This window comes from Camelus ferus, chromosome 34, assembly GCF_009834535.1.
Source record: "Camelus ferus isolate YT-003-E chromosome 34, BCGSAC_Cfer_1.0, whole genome shotgun sequence".
In the NCBI taxonomy this organism is placed as follows: domain Eukaryota; kingdom Metazoa; phylum Chordata; class Mammalia; order Artiodactyla; family Camelidae; genus Camelus; species Camelus ferus.
The window spans coordinates 6,541,481-6,567,902 of record NC_045729.1 but is presented as its reverse complement, the minus strand read 5'-3'; the positions used below and the strand labels follow the sequence as shown (position 1 = coordinate 6,567,902).

The 26,422-nt window shown below is 37.8% G+C and overlaps 1 protein-coding gene across 6 annotated transcripts in view; it reads right to left on the bottom strand.

The window, feature by feature from the left end:
- The window catches only part of SOX5 (SRY-box transcription factor 5), a 903,217-nt gene that overhangs the window by 416,802 nt on the left and 459,993 nt on the right, over positions 1 to 26,422 (bottom strand). The window contains exon 1 of one of the 6 annotated variants that reach the window (XM_032473066.1): positions 21,910 to 22,306. The exons of the other annotated variants lie outside the window; for them this stretch is intronic. The gene's annotated coding sequence lies outside the window, so the exon portion shown is untranslated. Of the gene's footprint in view, positions 1 to 21,909; positions 22,307 to 26,422 lie in introns of those variants that run through there. 6 annotated transcript variants of the gene reach the window in all.

Below are 26,422 nucleotides of genomic sequence, written 5' to 3'. Positions count from 1 at the left end.
CCAGCTTTGAATAACAACGTGGTATTTGATCATTTGTCCTTATATAGTGGAAGGTTATGGAGAGAAGACTCTTGTGGAGGGTTTGCCACGGAAACTAATTTGTATCTTGTCGTATTTGAGGTACTCATGGGTAAATTGGAAAGCTTATCTGATTTCCTGCAAAGGCTCAGAAAACAGAGTACCATTTTGAGGGCTTAAGTTTGGGATAAGAAGCAAGAGCTTGCTTTGTTTTTATCCATAAAATCTATTAGTATTAGAATGAATTAGAATTGCATGAGTTTCCTTTCTTTCCCCATAGTTTTCTAGGACTCCTTATAAACCCTATGAGATGTATCATTTGGAGTTGCCCAAATGCTATACTGGGAATAAGAAAGAGTGCAGATGCTCTAGAGGGCTGGATAAGTGATAAGCACAGAATAATTGGGGTAAGTACCTTTTTCCTGTTTGCAAATAAAACAAGAGAGATGGGTAATCCCCTTGGAGGAGAAGTGTCTATTAGTGTATACAGCACACTGAGAGAACCAGTAGTATCTTGTAGTTGTTATGAAAAGATTCATGTTCTCTTTATTAAGAATGCATTTTGGAAAGAGGACTGATGAGGAGACATCCAGGGGCCTGAAGCAGTGGATTCTGCAGGGTATTTTCAAAGAAGCCAGTTGCTCCGACTTAATCAATGCATTTTATGACTGGAAAGCTCAGATAAGCCAGCACTCCTCTCTTGGAGCCTCCTTTAACTGTATGTCATCACACATAACCTTCCTGGGTAACTACTCATTATGCAGGATGGCACACCAACCAGTGAGAACATGATGCCGAAAGCATTATGCTCATCAGAGGCTGTGGGTTTAACCAATTCTCCCAAAGAAGCCCTGAGATTTCCGAGCCTTTTAGCCTGACTCTTTTCAGCTTCTTGCCATTCTCAGCCCTTTCTCTGGCGACCATCTATGAAGCAGCAAACAGCCTGGCAACACCCACACATTACCCCTGAGGGAAATAAATGGCCATCCTATTCTAAAGACTTAAAAGTTTGATGTACAACAAAAGTAAGTGGAAGCAAGTAGTTAATAAGCGCCAATCTTGGATTGATTCAATAGATTTGTTTGATTCACTGGAAAGTAAAATCATAACTGAAACATTATGTGTCACCACAATAAAATGGTAGGTTTGGGGAAAGCCACTTGGAAAAAAAAAAAAGTAGGAAAGTCAAAGTTAACTTGCCAGGACAAAAACTGGGCCCATAAGTAGCTTTCAGAGTCACTGATTATTTAGTATGAAATTTTAAATGACTCCTTCAAGGCACAAATTTGGGGACCTTGTCCCTTAATATAGACTACGGGGTGTTGAGAAGCACAGTATATTATTTCCTTAAGTGCTTTTTGGGAGAAGGGGATTTAGAGGTAAAACTGCTGGCTTTGTGTGGCAAGGTCATGACCTTTGACAACTTTGGAGCTTATCTCTTTCATCTTCTCACTCCCCTGAGACCCCTAACTTGCAGAGGAATCAAGCCTGTACGCCTGGGCTAGACAGAATTCAGCATTGTTGTGGACCTAGGTTCCCTCTCTCCCTCTCTTTCTCTCTCTTTCTCTCTCTCTCTTTCTCTCTCTCTCTTTTTTTCCCCTCTAAACAAAACAGATCTGAACTGAGCCAAGGAAACAAAAATGTATTGTTCCTCGCAGATGGAAGCGAGTGTCGCCTAGGTAACCAGATTAATCTCCTTTTTCTCTCCCTTCCTCTCTTGTAGTGCGGTAATCGGTGGGCTCTTTTCACAAAAAAGCCAGCCTCAAAGCTGGGGCTCTAACTAGGTTCCTAATTAGCTGCAATTTACAATGAAGACAACATGATGAGATAATAGAAATTTGCAAAATAATGACATACCTCAGCAAAATATTCCTCCTCCTAAGAACCATTTTTATACAAAAACAATAAAGAGGGCCCTTCTAAAGCAAAGCTGGAAAATGGTGGTGTATTATGTGACACAGAACATTATTGTTCGCCTCTTGTTCCCCCAATCAACAGCTTATTGTTTGGCATCTTAAATAAAAATGACTCAAATACAGGCCACATAATGATCTCCATTGCGCTAATACACTGTATATACTGAGTAGTCAAAAATGTACGGGAGCCAATGCCAGTGGGGCTGATAAAGTAGCAGGGCTCAGGAAGGTAATTTACAATACAATGCAATAAGCATTATTACTGTTCTTAATCACACATATCTTTCTGATTCCTGTCAGGATGCACTCTGACATCAAAAAAGGGCACCCAAAAGGAGGACAGCTAGTTAATGAAATATGATGGATCACATTTGTTTTCATGTGGTGGTTAGCTCAAATGAAGCAGTCTCCAGACTGTTAGCCAACAGTATTCTCTTGTGTGACATCAAAGACTACCATTCAATGAGGGCAGAAAAAAAAAAATCACAGTAAGACAGCACAGAGGGAGGAGCTCCTAGGAACTGAAAGAACCATTAATAGTAATCTCTACCTTATGTCCAAAAGAACAGAGCACGAGCAAAAAAAAAAAAAAAAAAAAAAAAAAAAAGGCCAAGGCCAACTGGTCACTGATCTCACAATGAGGATCAACAGCACCTATGCCGATGCCGATTTATGGAGAACAGTACAGCTAACAGGCGGTGGGCAAGGCTTGACATTTTGCTACGCAGGAGCAATTTGTCACTAGTGACAGGAGGCACGTATCCTGTGCCTTGTCTGAATCAAGATTACAGCATCCTATGAAACATGGAATCCAAATAATAAGATAGAATCCAATACCATGTTTTGCATCAACAACAATCACTCATAAATGGCAACAGATTGTCTAACCAATCAGGGGGAAAAAAAACAATCGTACACAAAAAAGTAAGGCCACGTTTGCTTATGGACTAGTAATTGTGAAGAGTACAGCTGCACATACTTGAAAACTAATGGCCCCTGGACTTCCCCATAAATAACTGCTGACTAAAAACCAATTGGCCAGGGACAGAAAAACCATTAACCCCTTGGTCATTTGGCCCTCAGCAACAACAAGACAACTAGATCCCCTCACAAAGTAATTAAAAGGTAACAAGTAGGACAGATTAGAGAAGGTGCCAAATGGGCTCTAATGACTTTGGAGGAAAAACTGTTGTATTTGGTAATAACATTTGCAAAAATGCAAAAAATGAAGACCATCTGGGTGTATCACAACCCCAAAGAGTTTGGCATCCACATTTTGGAAATGTGGCAATAATATCTTGACTTGCATAGGGCTATCAACCTTTCCCAAAGATGAAAAAAAATTATTTTTTGAACCTCAGCCAAGAGAAAAAGAGAGCAAAGGCTGGGACACAGTGCTGAAAGCCAGAGACTGGTGGTCATCAAAGTCTGGGCTTCCGCTTTTAGATTTTCCATGGACTTGACATTTACCGTAAAATGGAATCTACTCACCAAACAAGGTTTACTTTTGACTTTCATGTCATCCTTACAAGAAATGTTCTCGTCCATATAATTCACTTAACGACTCAATGATTTTGGTGGCAATAATGACCAGGAGAGTGTTGAACTATTAAATGACAGTTTATGGTGTAGGGACAAGAATGTCTGACTTCAATGCATTATCTAACTTCTCGTAGCCTCTGTTCCCCTCTCTCTAAACTGTCCATAATTGTGTTTATCTTTTAGGGTTGTTTGAGGTATGAAAAGATCAGTTCACCAAGGCATATGAACTCCCCCTTATCCCAGCTCATCCCTTCCGCCAGAGCTCCCCTCTGAATGAACTCCACAATCCCCAGCTGGTGCAGCCAAACACAGCTGAGGAAAATCACAGAACAGCACAGATCCTTGCCACTACCCCACCCACACCTGTACTCTAACTCCATTCAAGAATCCTTTCAGTTGCCTTTCCCACCTCCTCTCACTCCCAGTAGTAGTGGTCTTAAACCTTCACCACTCTCTTTAATAAACCACCCTCTCACTTTCAGATGACCTCACTTCCCTTAAGTATGCACTGCCTGCCCCATCCACACACACACACATCATTGTCTGCAACCCATCTAGTCAACTTCTCCTCAGAGTCAGAGGATGCGGCATCTCTCCCCTCTGCTTGAGGTCAACCCCACACTAACAGTTGGGATCCACTCTGCTCACATCACCCCAGGACCTTGCTTCATCACTTTTCCCCATCCTGAGTATAATCTTCTGTTCTATCAACTCATTCTTCTAAACCTATAAACACACTCAAATCATTCTCATCCTGTTAAACCTTCCTTCACACCCCTGTCTCCCTTTACCTGCCACCCTGTCCTCTTTCTCAAAGATTCTTCTTTTCAGCCCAACCTCATTGGTCACTTTTGCAGCCTGTTATTCTAAAAGTAAAACTTAGATTTTAAAATGCAGGCAAAGGGGGAGCTATAGCTCAAGTAGTAGAGCGCATGCCATGCAAGAAGTCCTGGGTTCAATCCCTAGTACCTAATTACTAATTAAACCTAATTACTTCCCCCAGCCCAAAAAAAAATTTTTTTTTAAATTAAAAACAAAGTAAAATGCAGGCAGAAATATATTTTTCCTTGAAGTTTATTTCTGTTTTTATCATTTGCTTAGAAATGTTACCTATACTTTTATGCATCTATCAATAAAGAGCTGAAAATATCCTACAATGAAAAACACAATATTCAACCCATCTAATGCATCAAAGACCTAAATCATAGTGAAACTATCAGAATCATAGAAAGTCGGAGTTGGAAGACATCTTTGGTTTATTCTTCCTGAGTTAGAAATGAGACCTAAACACTTAAGGTCATACAGCAAGTTAAGAGCAGAGCTCTGACCTCGCGTCAGATCCCCTGACGCCCAGTTCAGTGCTCCTTCCTCTACAAATCGATTCTATTCTTAAAATATTCCTATTCACATATAATTCTTATTCAAATATTAACAAATATAACATTGAGCACAACCATAAGAGGAGGACAATTGGAAATACAATAGCATATTTAAATTAAAGTGTTTTCCAGCCTTTAGTTCTGTGGAAAATATACAGACATCTCCAGCCAATGGAAGCCCACTATTTTCACAGACAGAGACATAACATAGATTAGAGAAACAAATGACCAAATCTAGGATCTGAAATGGAACATGTAAACATGGAATGATAGTTTTCAAGATGAAAGGAACCACATATATTGTCTGGCCCAACTTCCGGTTATTTGTTCGTTTATTTTAAACCTGAGTCTCAGAAAGGAAAAGATTGTAAACTTATGAACTGCTGTGTTTATTCCACTCTACACCTTTGTCCAAGCCTGAACTAAATGGTAACGAACAGTCCATGTCTTCTAGGTCAGTCAGACATTTGAGGGGAAGAGCGAGGTACCAGTGGAGTTGTGTAAAGCCCCTAATAAGCCTGCTGCAACAGTGGTTAATTAATGGTCCCCGGTGTCTCAGAGCTGATTTTCTTTCAGGGAGAGGCAAAGTAACTCAGTAAGTTGGAGTTCAGTTTTACTTAACATCGTTTGATCTTTATCTGTATGTCGTATTTCCCTTCTAAACTACAAGAAGCAGTTGAAGGAATGAAGGCAATGAATAACTTTATACCAAAGGGAAGAAAGTTGTTACTAAAACCCCACATGCTACATCCTGGGTTCCACGCCATTCGGCAGAGCCTGGCTGGTAAAGTCCATCTGCCATTAGGTCCTTCTAGTAATTACACCCCTTTGAACCAAGTAGCAGACAGAACCGTGTGAGCCTGAATTCTAGAACAACGAGAGTCACATTAGAGTGCATTTCCAACTGATTCACTCTCGCAAAGTTTTGACTGAGCAATGCTGAGCAGTCCTTAGCACCCCAAAGGCGCCAAACCCTACCCAACGTAAGGTAACCAAGCGTCGAGGTTCTTTGACGAGGGTCCCAATACTAGTCAACCTAGCATTCCCCATGAAGATGTGAGGCACAGTTCCAATCCATGACTGAAACTGTGACTTGGGTAATAATCCCTTTAGTCATTACACCTGAGGGTACTCACAAGCTTCTGAATTTCTCTCCACCCCATCCCAAAGTCAACACAAGCAACAAATGTACAAGAAGCTCTCCCAGCCAGGAATTAACGACGTTCTGTCAGTGCTCTTTAAAGGAAGAAAACAATTAAGTGAAAACCTTGAAGTAATCTCATTCCGCCTGTTTAGACTGTTCATCCCTCAACGTGTGTTAGCAAGTGTGGCAATCAGGGCGAAGGCCTGCTATCATTCGGCCTTAATTAAAAAAGACACAAGGAGAGGAGCTGTGAATTAGAAGTGTAGCTACGCACTACCCCTGATTAATTCGAGGCTCATGTTGGATTAATAACGCCAAACAAAGAACAAAAGGAAATTGTTATGCGAATTGCAGCCCTCCCAGGCCAGACAAAGGTCAAATCACAGGATTTCAATTTCATCCGGAGTCGCTTAATCAAGTCCCTCAGAAGGAAGACCATATGTAGTTCTGAAAGCTACCCATTGTAGTCCTCTTGTCGCTGGACCTGAGGGACGGCACAGCCATCCTCTCAAGCGATTCTCAATCGCTTCTCTTCTTTCCCCTTTAATATGACAAAAACTTCATTCTTACCAGGGATTAAAGAAGAGATTGCCCTGCTGAAAACATCCCAACAACTGCTGTTTTATGGAGGGAGCTGGACACTGCTGGCACCAAGCCTACAGGGCCTGTTCCCTTTCCAGAGAAAGGTCTTCACCCGCAGTGACGAAGTTACAACCACCAGGGGGTGATGTCACCGGCAGAACACTGGCAGGGTTGTGACTACAGGACATTCATCAAAAGATGATGAGAAAAATAGGTAAGGTCTGCCTATTAACTAAAAGGAAAGTGAATGAAAAGCAAAGTCCATCATTACCTTAGGCTGCAGGTATCGGAAGGCAGCTGTCTCCTCCGGCTACATTAGAATCTCTGAGCGAGGTGGGGACAGGGGTCTCAGTGCCTCAGGAGACCTGAGGGGCACAGCCAGGCACCCCCAACCCTTCCCCAGCAGTTCTGGAGTTCATCCACATTCGGGGTTTCTTGCTCCCAGAGCCGGCACTAAGGACAGAGGTAGGCTGAGAACGGCAGACTCTCATTAGCAAGACGGTTTAAGTGCTCTGAAGATGTGACGGCTTACCCTGCAGTGTTAACACTTCTCGCCCTGTCAACGCCGAAGAGTTACTAATGGTAACTTCTCAGGACCATTATACCATTGTCCTACCATAATCAAGGCCCAAAGCTCCTCAAATGAAACAGCAAGTTGAGGAGTTCTTCCAAATGACAAAAGGATGATTTCAGGGAGATTTTAATGAGAATTCCCAGGTAGACTTTTGGACTAATGGAATCAGCACCAGTGTCTCAAGGTAATGACGGTGAATATAATTCTTATCTGAGGGATTTGCTGAAGTGCTTAATAAAGTGCCCTTTACAGGACAGATGCTCAGTAATTGTGGCCTGTCAGGGTTTGTATCGCCCTATCTGACATGGCAAGATTTTCAGCCTCTACCTTTACAGAATGCAGTAACAGTTGTTACCTTCACGTGTTCTAGACTAGTCATTTGGGAAATTCGTTTATTTCTCTAAAGTCCCATAGTGTTTGGGCAGGACTTCTTTTACTGAACATAGCATTTTCCCATGTATATTAGCCATTCATTCATTTACCCCTTTACTCATTGATCAAACATTTTTTAAGTATGTGTCAGGCACTGTGCAAGGCACTGGAGAGAGAAGGATCACTAAAAGCAGACACTATCCTTGCTCTCCTGGTCTTCATAGTTTAGCCAATGGGACAAATAATCAAACAAATGCTTACATAAATGTAAAATTTAAATGTGGTATGGGCCACAAAGGAGGTGCATGGTATAATGAAGTTTTAAGTTCTATCAAGGGAAGATTCCCTGAGGAATAGACACTTTTTTTTCTCAGATGTGAAGTAAAAATGTGGATTGAACTTTGTGGAAAGAGAGAAGGCAGAGGCAGAGTCTTCACTGTCAGAGACAGCATGACAAGTGAATTGGTCTGAAGAGGGCCAGACCTCAGGCAGCAAAAAAGAGAGGAGTGTGAGCTGAGTCTCCAGGAGTAGGTGGACCTTAAAACATAAAAAGCAACCTTAGGCCATGTCAAGAATTCTGGTGAGTCATCCTAAAAAATAGAAAGAAACTTCTGAAATTCTTTAAGTGGTCAAGATGCAATCAGGATTGTGCAGCTGTTGTAATCTGCCCCCCATTCTACGAGATATCTAGTGGCTGAGTGACTCACCGTTGTCCTTTCCCAGTGCCTAGCCCAATGCTTCTGCATAGTAGAGTGGCACCTCCCTCTCAAGGACTGTCAATGCTGAGTCAGTTGAGATCACAGCCCCAAAGGTGCTCCCACGTGTAAGCCATGAGCCTGATCGAAGGGGATGGTCTTCTCAGAAAGAGAACCACTCCTTGATGAAAGATAATTTCAATGCAGTTAAATTTAAAAGCATTTTAATATGATGTTTGTTCATTGCCACTGAATGAATGAATGGCTTTTAACTTAGCCGTACCACTGAAGATGGCAGTCAGCACTCTCCACGAAACTTCTGACCACGAGTAAAGAAGTGGCGTGCTTGCCTCCTTGAAACTGATTGCTGTTGTTTGGATTGGTGTCTTCTCCAGGGAAGATGACAATTTCTGCCTTCTAAGATATCCAAAGGTGTAGGGGCATTGCTTTTGGCAAATTAACCCCCAAATATGAAAACTAAAGTTCTATATTTCAATGTAATGGATATCAAAAAAGTTATAAATGTATCTGTGAGTCATAATTCCCAGGGAGCATTCAGGCAAGCTATGCTCCTTATGTGACATACAACTATCAAATAATGAGCACATTCAGATGTTTGTTTCACATGATACAACAGCTGCATCGAGAGCTTTTTGAGGATTATTCCTCAAGTTTCTCTTAAAGCCACTTCATTTCCTTTCTGAAAAAGCGCTATTACTTGATCTGCATAGTTAAGACAAACCTCTGAAATTGGATGAATGTTAAATTTTTCATATTAGTCTGAAATCCAGAAAAGCTGTCCAAATCCCAGATATAAAATGTACAATTATCTTGTAGGCATTTTAAGTCTTATGGGGTCTGATTTGGAAGAGGAAAATTTAACTCAGTACAGAACTTGTTGACTGTTTTAGACAGTTTGTAAACATTACTTCAAATGATACTCAACAAGATAAACAACCAAATTAATTGCTAATCCTGATTGTTCCTGTTACTTAACTGTGACATTGGCATACACAGTCCAACATTTGGGGCCATGTAAAATACGTATCCTTAGAATTGACATGGAAGGATCATAAAAATAAGGTCCATTAGTTGAGCAATTAAATGTATCATATGCTTAGCTATATATATATATATACATGTATTTATTTATCTGTTTATTTATTTTACTTTTTAAGTATTTATTTTTTGAGTGAATCTTTGTAAGAGCCATGAGGTACAGGTATCCACTTGTTAATTCATTTAGTATTTACTGAATGCTTGTTATATGCCAGGCACTGTGAACACAGCAGTGACTACAACAGATACAATCCCTGCCCTCCAGGTGCTTTAATTACCTTTTTGACAGGTAAGGACATTGTGGCTTAGGGCAATATGTAAATTGCACTGGGTTTACCTAAGCAAGTGGCAAACCCATGTTTCTGAAATACAGAGTGTTAGGTTTTGACCATTCTGCTATGCTTTTCTTAAAATAATGTGACCTTGTAATAAGCATCGAGCCAGATTCCCTCATGTCAGAAACTACCTTAGACTAAAGTAAGTACTTTGAGAATATTCTTTATCGCTTCAGCATTCTGGAATACAACAGTAATGGAATGTAATGGTTAGAATAAGCTAATTAATTATGCTTTCCAAGATGGCAGACTTCTATTTTATAACTTGTCAAGGTCTACCTTGTTTTAACTACAAAACAATCTCTATTGCCATATTATAAAGTGTATCTCGTTCACCCAATCAAAATATCAACTTAATTTTATATTAAGAGAATGAACTCAGTCTGTTTCCATCTACATCGTACCATATTACATTAACCAAACAAAACCAAATTTTAGAGCAATAAAAATCAATTTAGATTTAACCTCTTAAACAACTGCTATATGCCAGTTATGAAAAGTAAGGAGTAGAGCTTAAAAATAGCCACCAGAATTCAGAAAATATGAGAATTCGTAGGCATTTGTTCAACATGAATATTTTGCTTCAAAACAAGTTGAGCTGACTAAATTTGACTACATTTCAGACATTTCTAAATATATGTAATAATTTTCAAACATTAATTCCAAATTATTACCCTCACAGATGCTGACAAAGTAGCAAGCGGAAGGGGTCCATCACGTGTTAGGGTTGGACAGAATGCACCAAAAAGGACAACTCTTAATCCCCGCAGCATACCCGGTCTGTAACTCTCAGTGTTCAGAATGTTATTTGACCTAATTATGAAAAGATTATAAAGCCTAATTTTAAGCACTTAGATTTTCACTGAGCAAAGTAGAGTACGATTGATAATCCACACTGAATTTCTGCATCATCTAGGGAATTCCATCATCTAGAAATGGTTTCTCTGAACATGACACACGCTCTGAACATAATATATGTATATTCATAATATGATTACTAAAATCCCTCCCTTTACTAAATTTTAAATTTGCAGCTTCTTGAAAGAAGTCTTTACTAATCATGTAAAGAAACCTGTGGAAAATATTTTTTAAATGTTAACTATTAGGGTGTAAAATACAAAAAAAGAAAGAGAGGGAAAATAAAAAAAGAAACAAAACAGAAAGCCCCCAAATAGAGGAATCTGGGCAAAGTTGGAGAGGATGAGCCTTTGTACTTAAAGGCTAACACTCAAATGAGAAATGGAAAGACAGGGCTATAAAGACTGTAACCCAGAGTGTGGCAGCCAGGAATCTGAGACGATGGTAAACTCAGCATGTCTCTAAAGGAATGCAACCTATTTTTCAGAATTCATACCAAAAAATCTGAAGATTACAAAGACAATGACAGGAACCCAATCTAGAGAGAAGGAATTCAAAGATACTAGTTCATAATACATTGGCTAGCAGTTTTCCAAAAGAAAATATTATTTTAGATACAAAAACCTGACTCTGTCTGGCCTTTCAATATACACAGAAGTGAGTCCATCTCAGGCTTGTAGACACTCTCTACCCCTACCTAGTGGAACCTGATGCTTATTACAGGGAAGAGTAAAATATTCCTCTCAAATCCCCCAAATTAGTCGACAGCTAATAAACAAGTCGGAGATGGTAAAATACCAAAAGAAACTTTCAAAATTACTCACAAAATAAAACAGCACACTTAAAAAAATACCAGTGACTGTAATTACTGAAAAAAAATTCCATGGAATAAATAACAATACTCTTTTATGGACACCCAATTTTCTTCTCAAATAAATCAGAAAAGTGAACTGGCTTTCATTAAGGTGAATATTAAGATTAGTAGGAATAGAATAATAAACATAGGAGCTCTGTATACTCAACAATTAGCTCCTGGAGACCAGATTTTCTTTCTAACCCACATCCCTATAACAGACTGGATTACTGTCTGCAAATAAAATCTTACAATCGGAACACACTCAATTCTCTCTGCATAGCCAGATTCAACATAGCTACACTCTTCAAAACATTAAGAAGCAAAATGTCTCATGATATTTAGGGTAAACATAACGAAAAAGAAAGCAAAGGAAAATTAAAGTTGGCCTTGGCATTTGCTTCCTAAAGAAAGTGATTTTGACGGGATAACCAAGGGAGAGAAGGTTTCAATGATACTTACTTCCTGGACTACAGGAGATGACATACTTTTAACATGCAAAAAGTCTCTTCAAATCTATATTAGATGTTTTGAGTATAAAAGATTTCTTATCACAAAAGAGAGAAATTTGAGGAAAAAAAATCTTCCAAAAAAAATCACTGATTGTGAATAAACAGTGGCTGGGAAAATCCCAATTAGTATTGTGGGTAGAGCTGATGGGGCCTTGACTACAGAGGAGCTGCTAACTTTGGATGGATGTTAAATTGCGTGCAAAGAGTCCTTTAAAGTTCCCCACTGCACATCGGCAACAGAGTTAATGCAAACTCATCCACTCAGGAGAAGAGAAAGCCACCAAGGGAATAGTGTATCGCCATCACAAACTCACACCGAGCTCCAAGGACATTGCAGAGACTGTGAATATAAATATAAAACCCCATGCTTCAGCAGCAATGAAGCATTTAAGGAAGATTTATACATAGGTAAACTTTTAAACCTTAATTTGAAAGCCAGGTGAGCACACAAAGCTTCATATCATATTGGTATGGCTATACTCTCATTGCTTAACATGAATTTTTTGTAGCAGAACATCTCAGCTTGCCTCTAATTTACCTACCACTCGGCCCATTCTAATCCACTAAAACCCTTCATTTATATTGACAAAACTAGTGGACACCGATTCACATATCCCTTCACTTGCTTAAATCCACAACACATCTATCACTACTGAATAATCCTGTTTCCTCAAAACAGCTTGTTCCTTGGCTTTTGAGATTTCAGAACTTCAAAATTTGAAATTCTTCATGATCTTCCATGAGGCCACTTTCTTTATTTGCTTTATATGTTATATACTCACATGACTTCAAGCACCATCTATGTGAAAAGGACACGCAAATTGGCTCTCTGCACTCCAGACTACCATACGGTCCTGCCCTCCATGTCTTTATTTGGATGTCTTGAAGGGATCTAAAGTTCAGCAAATTAAATTCCTTATCTCCCCTGTTTCCCCCCAATATTTTCTAAACAACCCCATCATTCTCTGAACTCCAGAGCTAGAAATTTAGGAATAATCCCTAACATCCAGAAAATGATTAGGTCATATTTATCTATCCTCCTGAACACCTGTCAAGTTTGACTCCATCATCACTTCACTCTATATTGAGCAGAAGCACAGCACGGTTAAGACATGGATCAGTGGATGGTAACTCACCTTCAACACTGATTTCACAAGCAGTGTCCTTTCTGTTGAGAGGTTATTTAAGTTTGTTATTTGAGGGTAATATAATACAGTATTATTTAAGACCAGGATGAAAAGTCATAAGCAGGGCAATGCGAAAGCAAGGCTGGGACATACACAGAGGCCCTCATGTGGAAGCTCCTTCTTCATGTGCCTACGCTTCCTCCAGTCAAAATCATCTTCCTGCCCTCAAGTTCCCCCATTTTAGAACCTGGCTCTGCCTTTAACTTTAGGTTACCATGCTCTCTCTCCAGACCACTCCTGCATGCCACTCTTATCTCTCTGTCACTAGTCCTGTTCCCCTCCAACACATCTTCCACCCCACATCTAAACTCACGTCTTAAAAATGCAGAGCCAATCACATCAAACTTTCCATCACCACCACAAATCTAAGAACATTCCAACATTTTTAAACAAGCTTCCAGGGGCCTCCGCAGTCTGGTTCCTGTTAAATACTTGTTCACCATTCTCTTACCTTGTGGTTTCTTAATTTCATCATGCTTTCTCTCACTTCTTCGTCTTAGAAAATGCTATTCTATGACTTCCAGGGTTTGGGGGTGAGATGAGTTTCCCTGGTCTCCTTTACTCTTAAGCACCCTGTGCAATCAAAGATTCTATAGCAGTCAACACTTTCATAATAACAGTACTTTTTCAATGACCATGTTCTCTTCTATTCTGCAAGATCCCTCAGCACAGGAGATCACAACTGTCCTATTCAGTGCAAAATTCCTAGCACTTTGCACCATGCCTGTCACACAGCAGGGACTTACTAAATACTGTTGGATAAATGAAGTTGGTAGTTTCTTTATAATTTAGATTAACCGAAGCCACAGGTAAGAGTTTTAAAGTAGTAATATATCAAATAGCTGAAACGAAGGTTTGTCTGAAGGTAAACTAAAATTTGGACAGTAGAAAAATATATGCTGATTGTCTCATAACTGAGATGGGTTATCTTCCTCTAACCTCTTGAATTTACATGTTGCTCTGCTGGTATGATAAACAGCCTGATTTAAAAATCAAATAACAGACTCTAAGAAGTTGTAACAATCCCTGGATTAGTACAGGATGATAACTAAGGGATCTGCTATATTAAATCATGACAATAAAAGTAAAATCCCTCCATCTTTTCTTGGATTACATTTAGAGCTCAAATCATAGAGCACTAAATGCATAATAATGAATGTATGCCTCTGTGAATGATTGAAGATTGAATCACATTTTAACTAGACTACATTTATAAAGTCCCTTTGGATGACATAATTATAATTCAAACCATACACTAATTAGCTGCAAGCATCTATGTAATATTATTTAGTGAGTTTAAAATATATGTTTTTATTTGTTTCTAAAAACAAATAAGAGGAAAAACACTTTACCCAAAGATAAGAACTGCAAGGACCTAAGTCAATAAGTTGGTGCCACGAAGAAGCAAAAGCAATCGTATTTCAAAAATAAATAACTGTATTTTATTTTTATGAGAAATAATGACTTAATATACTCATATATGGATACACAGGAAGAAATTTTAAAATGTACTTTTTCCCACGCAATGATGACATTTTAGTAGCTAATTTACATTGTTTTCTGTTTTCTATATTGCTTAGCAACTGTTCATAATGATTTTAAAATTGAGCGTTCTCCTCATCAGTTTTATACCACAGTTAAACGTACCTCAATGAAATATTTACCAAGAGCCAAAACCTTCCCAACACTTCTGTTTTTAGATAGACTCCATTTTGCTTTTGCTTTGTTGACCAGTGAATATTTCTTTAATTAGGTTGATGCTTTTGTATTTATATATATATATATATTTTTTTAATGTTGACCATTGTTTTCTAGTATTATTTCTCTTCTAAGTTCTTATGCTTCTTTAAGTTTCTGAATGAAGAAGAAATTAGGAAAGAAGCCCTAATAATTCAAAACATAGTAATTTAAGGATAAAATATTTCTTCATAGGAGGACAATCAACTTTTAACATTGTGTTTCATAAGGTATGTGTGGAGAGCTCTATTTAATTAAAGAACTGAGGCATATCGGTAGCCCAAATGTACCACATCAGTGCAGCACCTCATATGTGCCAGGCTTGGTTCTAACTGCTTTATATGTATTAACACATTTAATTCTTATAACAGCCTTTGAGGTAGGTGTTTTCACCCCTCCTTTACTGATGGGAAACAAGCCCACGGGGGTGAAGTCACGTGCTGGGTCACAAGGTGAGTGAAGGAAAGGGCTTGGGAGAGAACTTAGCCAGTTGACTTCTAGTGTCCGTGTGGCTGTATTGTGCCAGTTCCGTAAAACACAAACAGTGGTAATTTCTGCATAGTTCACTGACAAAAGTGTTCTCAGACTATGATGTTCTTATGTGTGCTAGTTTCTAACTTACAAATTATGCACTAGTCTTCTTAAAAGTCATTTATAAATTATCAGCTTAGCATTCTGACCACATTAAGCCATAAAAGATTATATAATGCCCCATTTTTACACATCTCGAAGAAGAGAATTGCTGGCACACAACATAAAAAAGGGAAAAAGAGTAACACAATATGGTTGGAGATCACAGTGTGGGGAGAGCAGCAGAAGCTAAGGCAGGGGCTGCCTTACAATGAACTACGGTGCCAACTGTGACTTCCCGATTTTACCCATAAGGGACTGAGGATACCAAAAGTGACTTTAGCCCTAGAAGGATCATAACAGGGGAAATATTAAATAGAAATTGGAAACCAGGAAGTTATGTAAAGTGAGGTTAGTGTTTATAAGCAATGACGAAGTTTAAGTTAAAGTATTCAGAGTGGGGAAGAAGAAGACTGCACAAAAAATCGACACGGAGACAGTGGATAAATTTGAGTTGGTAACTGATAACACTGGGGCTGTTGATGAGCTAATAAATTATGGGGAAATTATGGCAACAGCTAATATTACATAAATATCAGTGTCTGATTTTCCACAAAAAATCATAGTCAACCCAAGAATGATACATAAGATGTGGCAGAAAAAAAAGAGCTAGCACTATAAATATTAGTTTTGTTATACACTATTCTAGCATTGAAAATTTTTTTAAATCTGTATTTTTAAATATCACTTCAAGTAATTTACTTCCAGAAAATACCGGCATTTTTTGTAATTTTACCTATAACAAAATCAGCTAGCATTGGCCAGTATATTTGGTATAGTAAGGCTTTGATATAAATACACTAAAAATTGAAGATTGAATATATTTTTCTCGTTGCATTATAAAAACTACAATTACAGGCAACATTCTCATGGCAATTTTAGTATTAAGAATTAATAAAATGTGGTAGCATTTTCTGCTTATTAACTATAGCAACTACCAAGAAATGACCTTGAAAATTAACTCATTCATTCATTCAATTACTCAGTCAGACCATTCCAGAAGGTACTGGATGGGTAAAGCTACGCTAAGCTCTCTGGGACATCTCACTGGGAAAGAAAGCGTGATTACTATCTGAAAGAAACTTAAAACTTCCCTAAGGAAACTAAATATAGGTGCATCCCTTTTAATAGTAGTAACTAAACATGTTGGTGAAGAACATTTCATTTTCAATGGAATTTCCTTCAGCCTGTACTCTCTTCTGCTGCTCATCAGGACTAAATAGAGCAGGTCATTTATTTCACACTTTGTAACACTTGAACTTTGTGGGTATTTTTTGTTGGTGGTGGTGGGGCACTGTGGATATTGGAAGGCTCTAAGCTAGATATCTCAAACAGAAATGGGATTTTGGAAGGTCCTAAATTACATTAAAATCTGTGTATAAGCGCATTTGTGAGAAAAAGGTCCATAAATTTCATCAAAATTTCAAATGGTTCCATGACACCCAACAGGTTAATAATCATTGGGTCGTTTATCTAAATACAAAATGAAACTAAACTGTGTTTTTCCAAGACCAATTGAAGTAACTCTTCTCTTCTAACTTGCTATATTTTTTTTCTAAGTATCTTAATGATTCTACTGCAGGATTAGGAATAGAAATGATAAAACACCACCCAGAAAGGCACTGCCCTAAAATTGCTAGTAAAACATGTAGCCCATCTTGAAATTTTCAGTTGTAGAAATCAAGATTTTTACAAGTCATTTACTCAGGGTTTTTGACATCTAACTTTAAAAATTACTCTGAAACTCCAGGGTTGTTGCAAAGTGAAATTAAAAAATAAAAATAAAATAATCAATTCAGGTGCAAAATAAATAAATAAATAGCAAAGTTTCTATGTTTTTTATGAGAATCCAAATCACGGCACAATTTTTTTTAATGCCATAATTTCCTGCAGGGCCAAAAGGTTCTGTTTTGAGAACCAGAGGTGAGGTTTCATCTAGATAGGATATTTCTTCCTGGCCTTCCAAAATAATCCGTGTCTATAGATGGATGTATACAGTTAAGTAAGAAGATGGTGAATACATTTTAAGGAACAGTAGAAATTCTGTGACTGCATTTAATCTCCTGTGGCGCACAGTGAGGAGGAATAAATCCAAATTCCCAGGGAATTTACCTATAAGTAGTGCAAATAAAAAACAGAATCTCAGAGGTCTGTAATCAGTACTCTTTTTCTGCCAAAAGTAGCACAGTTGTACAAAAGAAGTTGTAATGCCACCCTCGTCTACCAGACTCGGATGAGGGTTGGGAAGAGATGAGAACCCTGTTCTCTGGTTGGCAAGGATGTGTCTTTGGAATGGTAATCAGGAGATAACAGTTTTTACATGTCATTCACAGAGTTTGTAAGTCCAGTCTCTCTATTCAAAGATCCCAAATTTAGGACTATCCATCTCAGCCAGGAGAAAAACATTACCCTCTTGATAATCCAGGTAATGCTCACTTCTGATGAAGAGACTAAAACATTCCTGACACACTGAGAGTCACACAAAGTTCTGATGTTTGGGAGGAGACAAAGAATTCCATTCAGCTTCCGGAGAAGGAGTGACCAAGACGGCATTTCATCTTCCCAAGCTCCCTTCTCTCTCATTTCGCTAACACAATACACTTGGAAACAAAGGGCAGATTATGAAGTTTTCAAGCGAAGCTACTTGTTCCTCTCCGGTCGGCGGATGCCTCAGCCCTCCTCTGCCCGGCCGGCGGGTGGCACATCTGGTGACCATGTGTGGCAGTGCTAATGAAGACTTTCCTGAGTGAGTTACAATTAGTTCCGACTGCCGAGCCGCCTTCCTGGGCAGTACCAAAGTAAGAGACCGGCGTGGGGGTGCGGGGGAGCCAGGAACTCCTTCCCTTCACAAACCCCATCTCTCCCTGCCCCTGGGACTCTCATCACTACCGCTCTGGAGGAGTTTTTGAAAAAAGGTGTAAGCAAATACTTTCAAAGTTTCCTTCCTTCCTTTCCTCCAAAGCAGCGTTTTACCCAAGCTGATTGAAGGCGACAGGCAGGCCACAGTACTTCTGTGATCCTCTGAACAATAGAGGATTGTTAAACAGACGCCGTTTCCCCCTTTGGTCCAGGCATCCTACTTACCTAACAATTTTATCTACTTTATTAGAATAAACTTGTGTGTTTTACCATTGGATGGATTAGAAGGAACCGCGGAAGCAAAAGTACTGTATACAATTAGGCTGTCTTGAAAAAGCACACTTTTGTTTACTCTAGGCCTCTCCCCCCACTTCTCAATCAAGCTACTAATAGAGCTGTTTTAAGTTTCAGCAAGGACCATATTAACTGCGGGTCTCCACATGAAACAGAACGCTAAACCCCAGCGTCTCCTGACAATGTAAGCTCAAAGTCTCCCAAATCCTGTTTCACATTTCTGTCTGAAATCACGGTTCTTTCCTTCCAATGCTTTTTTTCCTGTAGTTAGCAAATTACGAGTTCTCACTAAATACGGTATGATGGCAGGAACAGCCTTTGTGAGAAGATTCTAAGTGACTCCGAGGGTGGAAAACGTAATATAATTATTTTGGCAACTTGTACCTATATCTTATCCTAAGGCCATGTACTTTTTAATTTCACCAACTCTGGTCGTAGAATATGCAGTGTTCTCAGTAAATGATAACCAATGATAACAACCACAGCTCACATTTCAGCCTGTATTACACTCTTACATACACACAGTCGGCACATGAACCCCTGTAACTATTAAGTGATAAATAAACATTTACAGATAAAAACTCACAATCGGAAATAAAAACTGGCTTTCTTAATGGATCGTCTGAAGCTATGACAATGTATAAGTCAAACCAAGGAGCATCTCTGAAACAAAGAAGTGCACCAACAAGCAGCATAGAAGGGGAATATTTTTTCTTCTTTTACCAGAAACCAAAACTAAATGATATCACATCCAGGAACAGTGATCATGTGATCATAAATAAAATGTAATAAGCATATTAGGTCAAAAAATAAGTGAATCACAGCCCTTAAACTCATTGGCCATTATGCATAAATAATTTTTTAATGAAAGAAAGAAAAGCATCTTCCTCACTATGTATAACTGAAAGTATTTTAACTTTATGCAACTTAAATTTCTACGACTATTTACCCTACTACGTGCCCCTGGTTCATTACAAAATGTGAATGGTTTAACTATACAGTGTCAGAGCCTCAGACTAGAGGAGGTTTGGCCCTGAGCTGGCCAGCTGTTTGCTCCCATCTCTAGATGGTTATCCTTCCAAAACGATCTCTGTCCCTCTTAGAAATGATCAAGTTAAAACAAAAACAAAACTCCTCTGCAGATCTTTTGTAAGGTGTTTTTTTTTCCCCATACCAGGAGAACCTTGGGAAAGGAAAAATCACACACACACACACACACACACATATTTTTAAAAGGCTTTAACTGCAGTGATAAAAATACTGAGATTCATCTACATTTCAAAATGCCAGAAAAATTCTAAAATACAGAAGTGAGTTAGCAACACAAATAGTGTATTATAGAATGACGTGGTTTTCAACATTATTTTGTTCTTTATTTTTATGAATAGGAAGTTGACTTTACTAGCAATAATGACAGTTAATGACAACCCAGTGAGTCACTGCCTCCTGGGCCTTAAGGAGGAGTCGGTCCATGTATAAATGATAATTAATACCATTAAACATTCCAACATTACACTTACTTAACAGCTTTTGGCATTCAAATTCTCAAATGCTTCTACTGTAGTACCTTACCAAATAATTAAATACTGTGAAGGTACACAGGGTTAATCTGCACGGTAACTGACTGGGATTACTCTGGCCCTTCTTTTGAGACCTGAATCAGTCTGTAATTTTAATGTTCACCAGCCACCTTTATATGTGGGCTTTATGTTTTCATCAAGCTGAAGAATAAGCTCTATGCAAATGAACACACAGTAAGCTGCACCCCTATTTCTGTCGCCACAGACTCTCAGTCCTTGTGGTTTGCTCTGATGCTACTGTGGCAAGTCACACTGCTTCTCGATGTGCCGCAAATTCATGTTTAGAAACTGTAGATTCGGTGATTTATATTATGATCACAGCCCTTCACTAAATATTTCAGGAAGGCAGTGTGGGGGGAAAAATTGAGTAAAGTAATAAACTATTTACATATTGGATAACAACTTTAGAAGCTATTTAATATTGGTAAACATATAAAAGGATCTGATTTCCTGATAATAAAGGATTCTTTTATTGTATGTACAGATGTTTAAATTAACACACACATTCCATTCTTATCTGTCTTAAATTCAGCAGCATAACTGTAAGTCTTCACAAAGCATGCTATCAATGTAAAAGCAATAAAAAAGTCACCCTCTTGTGAATTACTATTTACAGTATTTCACAAGAATGGCATTCACACCCTCCAAATGAACAAGGCTGTCTCTTTAAATGGAAGGACACTCCCTTGCACTCTTCATCAGTTAGCATTAGCAATAGGGGGGCGGGGGAGGGAGAAAATAACAAAGCATTTTTCTATCATTTGAACTCTCTTTGACCCTCGCAAGCTATTCAAGTATGCACTTAAGACAATTCAAATAAATAACGTATATACACATACATAGAGCAGAAATATAGATAGTAAAGGAGAGAATCCTGATAAAGCGGTTCTAGGTTGATACCTAGAAATTAACCCTCTTGAAGCCTGCTTCTTGGCGTTGTCACTGACGGCAAAGAACTTCCGTTTATGAATGGTAACATTTCATGATGTTAATCAATAATCCTGTGCGTCGGGATATAAATTTGCTGTGAAGCAACTACAGCTAAAACACTGAGTGAGTTAAGAAAAAAGGAGAGCCACCTTGTCCCCATGTTGACTTAGAATTTTTCAATATACGATCGTAGTTATACTGGGGGAGTGTCAAGGAAGCTGGCAAATATAAAATGCAGTGAGAAGTATATGATGAAATACATCATTTAAGTGACATTTAGCTTAAAAAGTTCAAAATATTCCAGTCAAACTTATTTCTATTCCAAAGTTAAATATAAAATTTTCTGAAAAGATGTTACATCTCATGAATGTGCACTTGTACATATCTATAGTTACAAGAATTATTTATTCATTTTTACTAAAATATTTCCTCAAAATAGAGACTAATTGGTGTCTGTCTAGCAGTTTCCAGTGCTATTTCTCCACTTTCATGGCACTACGTGCTACAGTTTTAAATGTACATTTAATGCTAGTATTACTGGGTCTCCTGCAAATTGTTACACAGAGTAGTGATAAAAGGAGTAGCCCAAACGTGACAGTGAGATGCATAAAGACTCATGCATGATGCTGTAAATACTTTAAGGATGCTTTCTGAAGCCACTCACTCCCCATCCCCTAAAACGAAATCCAAAAAGGAGGAAAGACTAGAAATGGAGATTTGAAATCTGACAAAACTATCCTGTGTATTTTCTTAATGTTTAGAGAGCTTTCATCATACAGTTTCTAGAAGGAAAAACAAAACCCTACTAAAATTAATAGAGGTAGGTAGAGATAAATGAGTCATCCAAATAAACCTTTCTTTCAGCCAGAAACCAAGTGGATGTGGAGGTGTCTTCAGAGCGAAACATGTGCCTTGAGCTCGCAGGCAGCTCTGTCGGTGGCGGGGACGTGGAACTCAGTGGTCCTGAATAGTCACCGCACCCAAGCTTTCCTGTTGCCCTCTGGAGTAGTGACAATGCCAGCTCTAGAAACCAGAGGTCAAGAGGGAATCGCTCTGTTGTGATTCCCAGTGACCCAGAGAGCCGGATTTCACCACAGTCCTGTGACATGTGATTAGGTCTGGGAGTTCCAGTGACAGCTCCAAAATCCTAAGGAGGGCTCTTCCCTTTGTGAAACAAATTAATTACACAACCAAATATTGCCACATTCTTGAGACCTATTGACATAATGGGAACCTCATCCCCCCACTTTGCTTTGTATTTTTGCAAAGGAGTAAAAAGAGATCCAGGTGGAGTCCCAATATAATTCGAGTAAAGGAAGATAAAAAAGACAGAAGATGTTTTTATTCACTACCCATGGCGGGAAGTTACATATTTTAGATTTGAAGCCCAATCGAAAATAATTCAACTTGGTGCCATTCACTTGAGTGGTACGTGATAGAGAATGCCTGCTATTTCTCAGTCTTCTTCCTAAGCTGTAATACTTCCATCAATATTTACCATGTCTCACTCCTGTTTACAGATGTGTATTACATCAGACTCAACTTAGCTGCAGAGCTCCCTAGCATTTTCCTGTAAATGTCCTCATTAAAAATTATATATTGTTATAAATTGTTACTCTCACAATTATCACTGCTTTTAAAAACTAGTTTATGTATATATTTTCTTCTGATTCCTAGCATCAACATGAGAAAAATTACCTGCGTTTATTGCATAGGCTATCCAACCAGAGTTTTATTAGGAAATAGACTTCCGGAGCTCGACCCCTTTCCCACATCCCTGGCAGGATAAAATGTCATTTCTAATGGTAAATACTAAAGTCAAAAAATGTGAGCAATCATGGAAAATGTGAGTTTTCCCAACACATATGAGTCACTTATATCCCCAGAAGTAATGAAGCCTTCTGAAAAAACACAGAGATTCAGAGATGATGATTTTATGGTTTTTCCTGTGTCTAAGTAAGATCGGCTATGACTAAATAAATTTCTCAATTGCTAGACTAAAACAAGCCAAAACAAACAGCTTTTAAAACTTTAAAGTGTATTGTGTAGCGGTGACTGTTCAAGGTCTCACTAAAGTCAACACAGGATAGATAATACGGAGATGAGTTAGATGCAAAGGGCTATTCTTGAATTCATTGATTATAGAAACAAACAAACAAAAACCCTCTGCAATGTTGTTGCAACCAAAAAAGTCAATTAAAAGTAAAATATTCTTGCTTGCATATTAACAAATCTGACATGGTTCACATTTAATAACAAAAGGGAAAGCATATACACTTGAGTAGCTAAAGCTCAAATGATTGCGAAAAGGGTAAAATTGTTTTCTTGGTATAATGACAATAGAACAGTCTCAGCATTTTCTTACCAGTGAAAATTTTATCCAAATCCTACAATATATACCTGGGAATTTCCCCCACTCCTTTGATATTTTTCATGTTTTCTAATGACAGAAATACAAGGAAGATAATGTATTAAACACATTCAATTAAAAACTTAACCAAGGAAAAGCCATTCATTTAATCAAGAAACTTATCAACTGCCTATTGTATCCAATCGGAAGTGGCTCAGTCCTGCAGGAAGCTAAACTATGCAGATACAATAGAAGTGAACACTTATTTCCTAATTTTGCTGATCTTAATCTTATTATGGAAACCAGGTAGACATATCAATTTTTTAAAATAAAAATTCAATTCGTGCCAGTGTGCTCTGACAGGCCAGTCTATTGCATTGTCCTGGTTCAATTATGTTAGCATTATTTTCCCAGGAAGATGGGACATAACTTCTGTGCCATGTGTGTGTGAAACCTAGGACTCCAGTGAATGTATGGTGATGTTTAATACAAAACTGTAGAAATATCTGAGATAATTTCAAAGGATCAGCATATTAAAAATTTTAGTTCTAAAATGTTACCCTTTTAGCAGTTAGACAAATGAACAGAAATTAGAGTTGAAAGTAACCACAGTCCTAACTTTATCACTGTCTGTCCATGGACACACTATTGTACAACCCTGAGTCTCACATTCTAAACTCTAAAATGGTTTGTGATAAAATTCTATCAAGTAAAAAAGATCACAGATTTTCCCCACATAAATTCTTAGTAAATACTTGCTCATGGTAGAAAGGAAATAATTGTAGCAATATTATTAATATATTGTCAGAAAACATTATGCAATTCGCTCTTAATCTACATGAATTTGCTGATAACTGAAAAACATAAATGTTTTCGATGTTTCCCTACAAATATTAAATATGTACTTGAGCTATATATCTGCAATGCTTATTAAAAACTCCTTTAACCATTTGGAATATCTTGTGAATTGGGAGAAATTTATAAAGAACCCCAATCATATATTAATTAAGTATAACTTTTAAAGAATATTTCCCCCTTATCAATAATCAAAATACACTAATATTTCTTAAACTAGAAAATCTGGACATCTAGGAAAACTAATTTTTCTACAAAGGGACTGGAGACACCAGCACTGAATAATCCCAAAACTCAGTTTTGATGGTCCTGGGGGGGATCAGTAAGGGGGCTTCCTCTATCTTCTGAATCCTATGGAAGAGCTTTGCATATCATTAGGCTCCCTGAATACTTGTGAACTGAGTGAAACCTATTTTGGATATGTGTACACTTTCACTCCCTCTGTCCTAAACGGTAAACATGTTTGTCAAGATGAGGATGCTGAAGTTATAAGCTCCAGAGAACTGCTTACTGGTGATACCATGTGCAAGAAAAGTGACAAATTCTTGGATTCAGAAGGTGGAGACAGGACTCAATCTGGGATTTAATAAAAACTGTCAGTTACAAAAAAGAATTTTATGAGGATGTTGAAGTGTTTGGAGTTCCTTTGATTAAAGACTGCATATATAGAACAGAATACCAGAACCACATATGTTAAAGTCCTTAAACCAATGATTTTTATCTCTTTATCAAAGTTGAGCTCCTCTTGTGAATTTATAACTGCAAGGAAAAAAAATCTCTTTCCAAACTGTTCATATGAGAGGAGCCTAATGATGAACAAAATCAGTAAAAGATCTTCATAAAAATTAAAACACAAGTGAAACAAAAATTGGTTTCCCATTTCAGGAAACATCAAAATGCCTGAGTGAAAATTTGATAACACTAATAGGTAACAATTTCTGTGCCTGTCTGTAAAGAAATAATCAGTAATTAAAAAAAAAAAAACCCTGAATTTGAGAATGTCCTTGTGATAAATGACAAATTAATAAATTTGGATAAGATCTGCCTTATTTAATATATTGGTTAATAATAAACTATAACCGTTGTTTTGAACTGCACTTAAAACCGAACATTAAGGGTACATTAAATAATACCAGGTCCACTTGTAAAAGCCCCAAATCAATCATTAAAGTTGTTTGTTTGCTTAATATCTACCATGGACAAGAGACAGTACTGAGCACTTTAACTGTATTTTAAAGTGATTAACCAACACTGCACTTAACCCTTTTTAAGAGAAGTCTTCATATACCATGAAAAAGTTAAGGTAGAACTGGATAAACATTAATTTTTTATTACAAAAGTAAAGAACTAAAGACACAAATAAACAAAGAATACAAGTTTTAGGAAGCCTTGGTATTATTGGTCCTAGTAATTATGCATTAATTTTTGCACAGTAATGTCAGTATGTACCTTCATAGTATCATATACACAAAATAGTAGTAAGAAAGCAGTTACAATTGATAAAACAGATTTACAAATTTTATCCTAAACTGGACTCTGTCTTGAATATTGCCCGGTATTCACAGTAGAGCCTAGAGATCAGTAATATATCAAGTGTGCTATCCCAACAAAATATGGACATATGTCTTCCTGACCAAGCTATTGATCTGCTCTGAAGTGTAACTGACTGCAGTCTCTTAAAGTTTCTCTCGATAATGTAATTACAATGTTCTCCCCATTCATAACAATGACTGACTTTTTCACAAACTATACTCACTGTGCCATTCACTTCAGTGATCGCCAGCAGCAATGGATTCTATGGTTTAGCTGTATATTGCATAAGATACACTTCCTTTTAACTGTCTGGGTCATGATATTTGATCTCATTGGGTGTTTCATGAGGAAAGCTAATGATATCCACCAAGAGATAAGTATTTTTCATGATCACTTTCAGTCCTTACCGAGAGTAATTTTTATTTGAGTTTTGTCTTTTACTTATGGTTACAATATAGTCAGTGCTGGTGTTTGTAATTCCTCGTTTCTCAACGATTTCATTTTCTCCTTTTGTGAAGCACGCAGAACCTTCAGCAAACATGCTTCTCCAAGTATGTATTATGCACTATTTATCAAAGCTTAACTGTCATACCCAAAATATGAATTTTTGGAGAGGAGAAACTAGAAC